We start from the raw sequence: 9,110 nt of genomic DNA, 5'->3' as shown, positions 1-9,110 counted from the left end.
CCGTTCAGCCAGCCCGCGCGCGGGAGCCGGTTTGGACTTCCCGGCCTCCCTCGTGCCCTCGGCCCCAGTGACCCTGTCCGGCCCTCGTCGGGGGCCTGGCACCTGTGAGGACCCGCGGTGGCGGCGCCCAGGGGAAGGTGCCCCACTGTTGACCTCCTTGTCTCCAGTCTCGAGCAAGCGGGTCTCCGAGAGGAAGGAACATCCTGAGAAGGGGAGGATGGGAAGGGGTCTCTGAGAGCGGGTCTTTGGTCAGGTCCACCTTCCACATGTGTGGGATTCCTGCCTCAGTCTCGCCGTGGGCAGGGCCCGCAGGGTCCAGGGTGACCTGCCAGGCGCAGACGTGGAGTTACATAAGGAAAGATGGGGGCCCGAGCGGCCCAGCCGGGGTTTGGCGGCCAGGTGCCGGAGAAGAGCTCAGGAGGCTGCAAGCCTTGGTAGGACCCACAGCTGGACACGCCATGGGGGCGGTCATTGCTACATCGAACAGAGGTCACTGCGCTCAGGCGCAGCCAAGGAGGCATCAGCTGCGTTAGCGCCTGCGGGAGGGGGCGGGGAAGGAGAGGGGGTGGAGAGGTCCCTCCATCAGACACATGCTCAGATAGACAGGGTCAAGGACAGATGCAGCCTGAGACACTAACAGCGAGACAGACAGACACGCCCACACTCAGACAAACAGACACACACAGACCAGGGAAAACCACCCAGAGTCAGGGACCACTCTGCAGTTAGACACACACAAATCAAACAGTAGACAGCCAGGCAACAGAGCCCAGAGGGAAGTACGGCTCCCTCTGTCGCCAGCAGGACGCATCCGCAGGAGCCTCGGGCACACACTAACTGTGCCAGAGGGAGGGTGTTACAAAAGGGGAGCCACAAAGCTGCCACCCCCAGACGGGCAGTCGGAGGGGATTGCTGGACTTAGGCACACACGCACAGACACCTCCAGACTTCCAGCAGTTCCTGATCATGGGGCCCACCCCTCCCCCAGTCTCAACATATGCTTCAGAAACTTTGGAACTTTGGGGGCTGGGCTCCTCTCTGCACCCCAGAAACCTTTGGCTTTCCCAGTTCCAGCGGATCCTCCTCCAGGGAGCCCTCTTTGAGGCCTGCAACCCTGCTGAGCTTCCCAGTCTCCCCATAGCATCTGGATTTACCTGGCGGTGGGACAGGGATGCTTAGTTCTGGGAGCTGGCCAGCAGGCGTGGTTGGGCCCCCATGTCCCTAGCATCCTGAAGCCTTCACGACTGGATCTGAACTTCTGGTACCCCACCCTCAGCCAGCAGCTCCCTGCTTTGTGGGTCTCCTGCTCTTCCCCAACCACCCTGGGTAATGGGGTCACCTGGGGCCTCGGGAGGTGGGATTGGATGAGGAGTGAGACAAGAGCTCTCTATCACCATCTGGGAGCTCTGTCTTCACCCTGCATCCCCATCCTGGCATGATGGATTCCATAATGCCAACTGCTTAGGGGAGTGGGTGGGGGTCCTCAGCTGCCATCCTGGGACTATTATTCCAGAGTGTAGAATCTATTAAAGGATTCAGGAACACTGACAAACACTGTGGCCTGTGCTGATATTGAATTGTCAGTGGAATGTTCTAGAGGAGAGGTCAGATGGGTATCGGGGTTTGGGTGGGAGGAGTTTGTCACTAGCATTAGGTCAGCAGTGTGTGTCGTCTCAGGCATGGGACTGCCTGTGTCCCACCTTGATGACCACACTTTTCTCCCTTGAGCTGCACACTGTCATTATGGTGCTGCCCTGCTATGCAGGGACGTGGCCTACTTATGAGGAGGAGTATCTGGGGGCTGCAAACTCCACTTACTTGTCATGCCAAGACAGCTTCCTGGGTCATCTGTGGGCTTCTGGGTCCAGCCAAGGAGTCACCTCAGAAATGGCTGTTTTCCTTCTCTCTCTCTGCAAGACTCATTTGAATATGGGAGCACAGAGTTGTTTTTTCCTTGTCTTTTTTCTCCGTGACATTCTGCACCAGCTCTGGGTGCATCCTGATGAGCTCAGGACTGAGGGTAACCAGGATGACTTGCTAGGCCTGGGTTTGGGGGAAGGAGACAGAGTTGGGTCTGGGTACACGAAGCAGGCAGAAGAGTAGAGGAGAAGGTGAGGTCTTGTCCTGATTCCCAGAACTGCATCTCCATCCTGAGTGCACACTTGCTGTGATTTGGCTGCAGGTAGCAGACACAGCTCAAAAGGACCTGGAAAAAGGACTGCTCACTCTTGCCCAGGGCTGGGAAGTGGAGGGGTAAAGAACTTCAGGCATGGTTACATCCAGGAGCTCAGAGAACACTGTGCCCATTTGTTCTCTGACAGGGAGTCTCCCTCAGGCTTCTCTCCTGCCTCTCAAGAGACTTGGTCTTCTCAGGTGTGAAATGGGCATCAAGAGCCATGAATGGCCCTGAGGGCTTGATAAATATATGAGTGGGTGAACTGAATTGTACCTGAGCAAGCTCCCTGCTCCATGAAGAGTGAACAGTGAAAAACAGACTATTGGAGGAAGCCGGAAAGGAAAGCCAAAACATGACCCTTTTTCACTGGGCTTTCTCCAGAGCCCTGTGCCAGACAAGCTGGGGGGAGCTGGGGGCTTCTGAACCCCACCCAACTGTGTGGGGGCTGGGCCCAAGACTGTGGGGGCTGTGGCCCAACACGCTTCCCAGACAGCAGGGCTCAGCTGATATCATACCCCTGGGAGCTGCCAGGCCTGGACAGAAGGGACAGGCTGAGTGACCCAGGGCTGGCCCTGGAACTGAAGGAAGTGACGCTGCGTACCTTGGGCAGTTTCAGCGGAGGTCAGCTGAGGGGGGCATTTGGTGGCGGGACCACAGGTGGGGCCTCTTTCCCCCACAGGGAGGGCACTTGTCCGGGACAGGGGAGGGCTGTCGCTGGTTGTGCTGCCCGCTCCATCTGGGGGGTGAAGGGGAGGCCAGTGGCCATTCATTGATCCTGAAAGCCCAGCCCTGGTCCCTAAAGCCTGTCCCCATCTACTTCTGGACATGGTCTCTCAGGCCCCTTCACCCACAGGCCCCACCCTCCAGGGCTGCCCAGGTCAATCAGCTTCATGGTCTAGGACCCAGACAGTGTGCTTGGTGCACCCATGGTCCCAACTCCTGGGCCAACATACAGGACCCTAGACCCTCTTCCTCCTGGCAGGAGGCCTTTAGGAGACTGGGAGACTGTGAGGTCTCAGGGAGTTGCTCTGGGGAGGAGACAGGAGAGGCCTCCCGCTTCCAGTCTGTGCTGCAGGCCCCACTCTGTTTATGCCCTGAACCCCGGGAAGAGCTCAGGGCTCGGAGGAGGGTGATGGTGCTTATCAGCAAGGTACCAAGGAGCCCATTGCTCCGTGCTGGGACTGCCAAATCCAGTTAATGAAGATGTCCCTGGGGTCCTGGGGCGACACCTAAGGAGAGAGCAACTGTGTGCATGTGTGTGTGCCTCTGTGTGTGTGGCCCACCCCGCCTCCCCCACCCCACCCTCAGCCTACTGCTCAGCCCTACCTCTCCCTAACCCCATCACACAGTCGACCCCCAGCCAAGTCCCTCCAGTTGACAGCCCAGCCCAGGATGGAAGGAGGCCCTGTAAGGGTCTCAGGTTCTGGCGAGAAGTTCTGTGCTGGTTAAATTGAGGGTGGGGGCCAGAAGGGAGATGCAGGGACCAATCCCAGGGAATCACGCCCCCCTTCTCCCCACCCCTGCACCTTTTACAAAGACTCGCTAACACTTGGTCTCCTTTGGGCCCCACAGAACCCCAAAGACACTGGCTTGGAGGTTTCCCTGTGACTCTCAGTCACTAAATGGAGGGCCTTGATTCAGGTCTGAGCCTGGGGCTTTGTCTACCCCAGCTATCTATCTGCCTAGCTAGCCCACACCGCCCCTGAAGACTGTGTGGCGCAAAGTTGGTTTGAACCGCAAGGAGGGCTGTTCAAGCTCACCAGCTGCTCCTCGGAAACCCTATACAGGGTTGTTATGGGTCGGAACTGACTGGACAGCACTTAACAACAACACTAGTACAGCTTGGCTGAGCCTGCTAGGAGGTGCTTTGTTTCTGGGGGTTCCTTATGGAAACCCGGCCCTGAAGGTCTTCCAGCCCCGGCGTGGGGCTCTGTGCAAACTGTCTTTCTTTGGCAATGCTGGCAAAGTATTCGGCCCATGGCCTCTCATCAGCCTCTTTCTTCCCAGACCAGGTTCCACCGCCGCCTACCCACTGGCCGCCTCGGGCATTCTTGATGCAGGGACTGGAAAAATTGTCCTTGCAACCTGCTCAGGATGGCAAAAGGGACCTCAGGCCCCTTGCTCAAACATAATTAGGACTCTCAAGACAACTAGACAGAGCATTAAATTGGGGAGGAGGGCTCTTGTGACAGCGCAGGGGAGGCTGGTGGAGTGGGATGGTTCAGGACCAGCCCAGCCCCACAACCACTCTGAGTCCTTGTTTCTCCTCCACTGGGGGCTCTTTGAGGCAGGGGTGTATGGGCTGTGCCCATTGCCACCACCTACTTTCTCCCATGGATGGAATTGGGGTCCCCACTCTCAGAGGGACCCCCACATGCTTGCTGTCTCTGACCTGATCCCTACCCCCAGCTCGGCAGGAGTGCTGCTGACGTACCCCCTGCTCCTGGAGGGCGGTCTGGCCCTTCCCTGCCCCCCCCCCAGGCTCATTTAAACTTTGCACCCCCTCTCCGCCCCCTCACCTGGCAGCTCCCTAGTGCTGAAGCCCAGCCAGCGGTTCAGCCGACGCAATCAGCTCCCAACAAGTTAAATTTAACCCAGCCCAAGCTGTCTCTTCCCGTTCCGCACACGGATGCCCACACCCTTCCCCTCCACGTGGGCCCCAGGGTAAGGCTACAGAGAGGAACAGAGCCTGGCTAATATGTACTGGAGTCCCTTGATCCTGTAGCACAAGGTGGAGAGTGGGATGGCTCTATGGGTGCAGCTAGAGAAGAATCAGGAACCCACTTGCTAGCAGCCATTATAGTGAGAAGACAGCTGTGGCCCCGATGGTGCCCTGGCATCTGCAGCCCCGCCAAGAAGCCGGTCCAGCACTGACAGGCGCATAGTAGGGCCATAGGCTACGGTGTACCAGGAACCTGGGGCCAGAAAGTCCTGCCAGGTATCTGGTGCCACCTTTGTTTTTCTACCTGCCAATGCAGGGACTCACGGTCCATCTCAAGAGGGGGTCCAGTCCCTGGGACCTGCTTTGGCTGAGATCATGGGGTTGGGGATGCTAGCCTCAGAGCCCTGAGCAGACCCAGGAGTCTTCCTAAGGAGAAGTCAGCAGGCAGGTGCCTCTGACAAGTGGCCACCCAGTTGTTTTGCTTTTGTCCCTGTTTTATTCATGATTGAAGTGACCTCAGCTGAAGGCTGCTGGTCTATCCAGCGTGGCTGGGACAAGGTCTGGACAGCAAGATGTGAGCAGTACCTTTGCATCTCCAGGGACAGATGCTCAAAGCTGACTTCCCTGGTGGGTTGGTGCCACTGTCCTACCTTTTTACTTTCTTCCTTCTTCCTGGTTGGAATGTGCTTGTGATGGCTAGAGCAGCAGCAGCCACCGTGGACCATGAGGTGACATTGAAGATGAAAGCCAGTGTTCAGAGAACGACATGGTCAGTAGGAACTCGGTTGCTGATGATGGCTGCATGGTACCACACCAGCTCTGGACAGGAGGCCTGCTGTCACAGCTCATATGTCGATTTTGTGGAAGCCATTATTATTTCAGGTTACCTCGTGCATGCAGCTGTAACTAGCCTAAAGGGTGGGCAGCCAAGTGGTCCTAAATGTCCACTCTGCAAGGTAGGAGACCACTCCAATATTCTGCCAGTTCCTCTAAATCCTGAGCTTGCAGCAGGTCCTTCCTGTAGCCTGGGAGCTCCCTATGCTCCAGAGTCGGGGGTCCAACTGCAGAGGAGTAGATGCACCTGGCTGGGCTTAAACAACTCTCCCACACTCAAGTGACCATGGGACCCTCTGCTCCAGAGACACAGAGGGTAACAGCTGAAAGGTCTAGAGCTCCACAGAGCCTGAGGGGGTGGGGTGGGGGGGAGGTAAGGGAGGAATGTCCTCGGCTCCAATCCCAGTCTCCCCTCCTGAGCCTCTTGGTTCCATTCTACCTTGGAGGTGCTGGGGTCTACTTCCCATGGTTCAGTGCTCTGACTGGTCCACTCCCCCAGTTCAAATGACAGGGCTCTGATCTCTTTCTACAGAGGCCGACACCAGGTGGGTAGGGGCCACTCGGGGATGTGCAGATCTGCAACGGCAGGAAAGCCACAGGGTAAAAAGTTTATAAGAGGAATATGAATTTTTTTTTCTTTTCTGGCAGAATTTAATGGGTGCAGATTGTTCAGGTCCCAAAGCCATGAAAAAAAAAAAGGAAAGAAAGAAAAAGCCCTTTGCCGCTGCTGTTGATAACTTGTCTCTCTTCACGTGGTGGGTTCAAAACTAAAAATACTCTCCCAGCGACGGTCGCGGAAGCAGCGCTGTCACGCTGCAGAGCTGTGCTGGGGACGCTCGGGCCACGTGAGGGCCGGGGCTAGGCTGGGCTGACCAGCCTGTGTCCAGATAGAAGGGGGTGGGGCAGGGTCCTCTGGAGGCTGGGAAGTGGCAGGGAGGAGACCGCTCCTCAGGTCTCACTGGAGCAAAGGCTGGGTCAGCAGCTCAGGGCAGCATTCTTGTGGTCAAGCCCTAGGTCGTTTGGGTTCAGGGGTGCTGTGGCCCAGGCTGAAACCTGCTCTGAGGACAGGGTTCAGCAGGCAAGAGGACACTGAGCTGGGCAGACTTGGTGCCGCTGAAAGTTTCCCAGCCTCTGTTACCTGCTTCATGCTGAGATGGGCAGCAGGAGTGGTGGGTGGGGACAAGATTCTGAGTGGTGGAACAAGGCTAGGAGTTTCTATATGAAGGCTGGACTCAGGGCCTTGGGTGGACAGTGCCCAGAGTCCAGCCTGTGGTGGGAAGGGGCATCCTGGCTCCCTCTCCTTATCTGAGAGGATGGTGGAGGCTGAGCATCCTGGCACCCTCCAGGGGACTCCCCTACCCCCTACCCCCTTCACCTCACAAACACAAGACTCAGTCTGTGTTGGTTTCAGGCCCCGTCATCCATGTTGGGATGCCCCCCACATTCAGAAAGAGTTGGGACAGGGAGGCCCCAGTCATCTGTGCTGTGGAGGGCTTCACACAAGCCAACATGACTGTGAGGTGAGCAGGCCTGAGAGCTGTTCTGGTGCAAAGTTAGCTGTCTCTCAAGCTCCAACGAATACCCGCACATGACCCGGCCACGTTGTCCGAACGAGGAGTCTGATGGGGAGGGGGCTGAGTTCTCCTTTCTGACAAGCTCCTGGGATGTCTCTGAGCCACTTCCTCATGGAAGGCTCTATAGCCACCTGCTGAATTGTTGCCAAGAAAGGGAGGAGGCTGCCAAGCTCTGAGCCCAGCCCTCCCCAATCCATGTCCTGGAGAGTTCTGCCTCTGGTCCTGGCTCCCTAACCTGACAAAGATCAGGAAGGGTGACCAGTTACACCTAGTGACCCAGACACAACTGACCTGTCTGATTTGGGCAACTAGGACCAGAAGGGGAAAGGGGCCCTTACCTACCCCAGTTAGCTCATCCATTAAAGGGGGTGAAACCACATCCCAGCCCAGGCCCCCGCCGGGGGCTCACCAGCACGCGGTGAGGATGGGTGGAAGCCATTCTTGTTCAAAGAGGTCCATGGGCAGATGGGAGGGTCATTTGACTCCTGCCTCCCCTCTGACCCTGGCTGTCTGATCTTGCACTCACCCCAGGGGTTCTGGCCAAGAAGTGGGCAGGTAGGTGGGCCCCTCAGGGTCAAATCAATCCCCCAGGGTCCAATGCACTGGGTCAGTCACACAGGTTTGTCAGGGTGAGAGGTGGGAGGGGCCGTTTGAGGACCCCCCACGCTGGACCCAGTCCAGGCCAACAAGGTATGCTCTAGTACTGGTCACCTCTGGGGCAGCCCACCTGGTCCTAGTCCTGGTCCTGGTCCTGGCTTAGGGGCCTACAGGCTGAACCTTCCTTTCTCCACTGGAATCAGGTTCTTCATAGGTAACCATGGCAACGCCTTTGTTTCTGTGGCCTGGTTCCCGCCTCCTTCCGTCCCTCTCTTCAGGAGAGACTCCAAGAACTGCTTTTCAGTCTCTACACGTCCCTGGCTGTGGCTGACTGTGGGCCCCACCCCTCCCACAGAGCCCCCTCCTCACTCACTCATACCCTGATCTTTATGGGGCAGGGCACAGAGTGTCTGCTGGGGGCAAGGAACAGTCAAGTCCTGTCCTGCTAATCCAGGCACCCCATCCCACTAGGATGAGCGGTGGTCAGTCCTCTGGCTGCTGGAGGTGGGGGATATGCTCCGGAAGGCGGTGGCTCAGGGTAGGAGGAGGTGCTGAACAGAGGGCAACCTCAGCGTGTGCTAGATGGTCATGGCTCAGTCAGTGGCTACCATATGAGGTCCTTCTTCCATCTGAAACAGACAAGAGGACCCTGGTGGCACTGTGGTTAAAGTGCTGGACTTTGAACTGGAAGTCCAGAGCTTTGAACCCACCAGCCACTTTACAGGAAAAAGATGAGGCCATCTGCTTCTATAGAGATTGTGTATATGTGTTAAGTGCTGTCAAGCCAGTTCTGACTCATAGTAACCTGTATAAGGTTTCCCAGGAGCAGTTGGTGGGTTTGAACTGCTGACCTTGTGGCTAGCTGCCTAGTGCTGAGCCTACAGCACCACCCCAGGGTTACAGTCTTGGAAATTCTATGGAGCAATTAGTTCTGCTGCGTCCTATAGGGTCACTGTAAGGCAGATGGACTTGCTGGCAGTAGGTTTGGTGTTTTTGAGGTTCGGTGACCAGCGAGACTGGGGACAGAGTCTGCTAAGGAGCAGCAGGGTCCAAGGGACGGTGTGAGGGCCAGGGTCAGGCTTCAGTGGACCAGCTACCCTCTGGTTGGCTCGGCTGCATCTAGAGAGAAGACTCCACAGCTCTCCCCAGTGTATTTGTTCTTCCTTTCCTCTGAGCTGGCTTTGTTCCCAGTTACCCCTCTCTCCAGGGTGGCAAGTTGTCCATGCTAAGTAACCCAGTCTTACATCTTTCCATCACCTCACCAGTC

Source organism: Chrysochloris asiatica, unplaced genomic scaffold (assembly GCF_000296735.1).
Source record: "Chrysochloris asiatica unplaced genomic scaffold, ChrAsi1.0 scaffold00238, whole genome shotgun sequence".
In the NCBI taxonomy this organism is placed as follows: Eukaryota; Metazoa; Chordata; class Mammalia; order Afrosoricida; family Chrysochloridae; genus Chrysochloris; species Chrysochloris asiatica.
Note: the sequence above shows the minus strand (reverse complement) of the source record.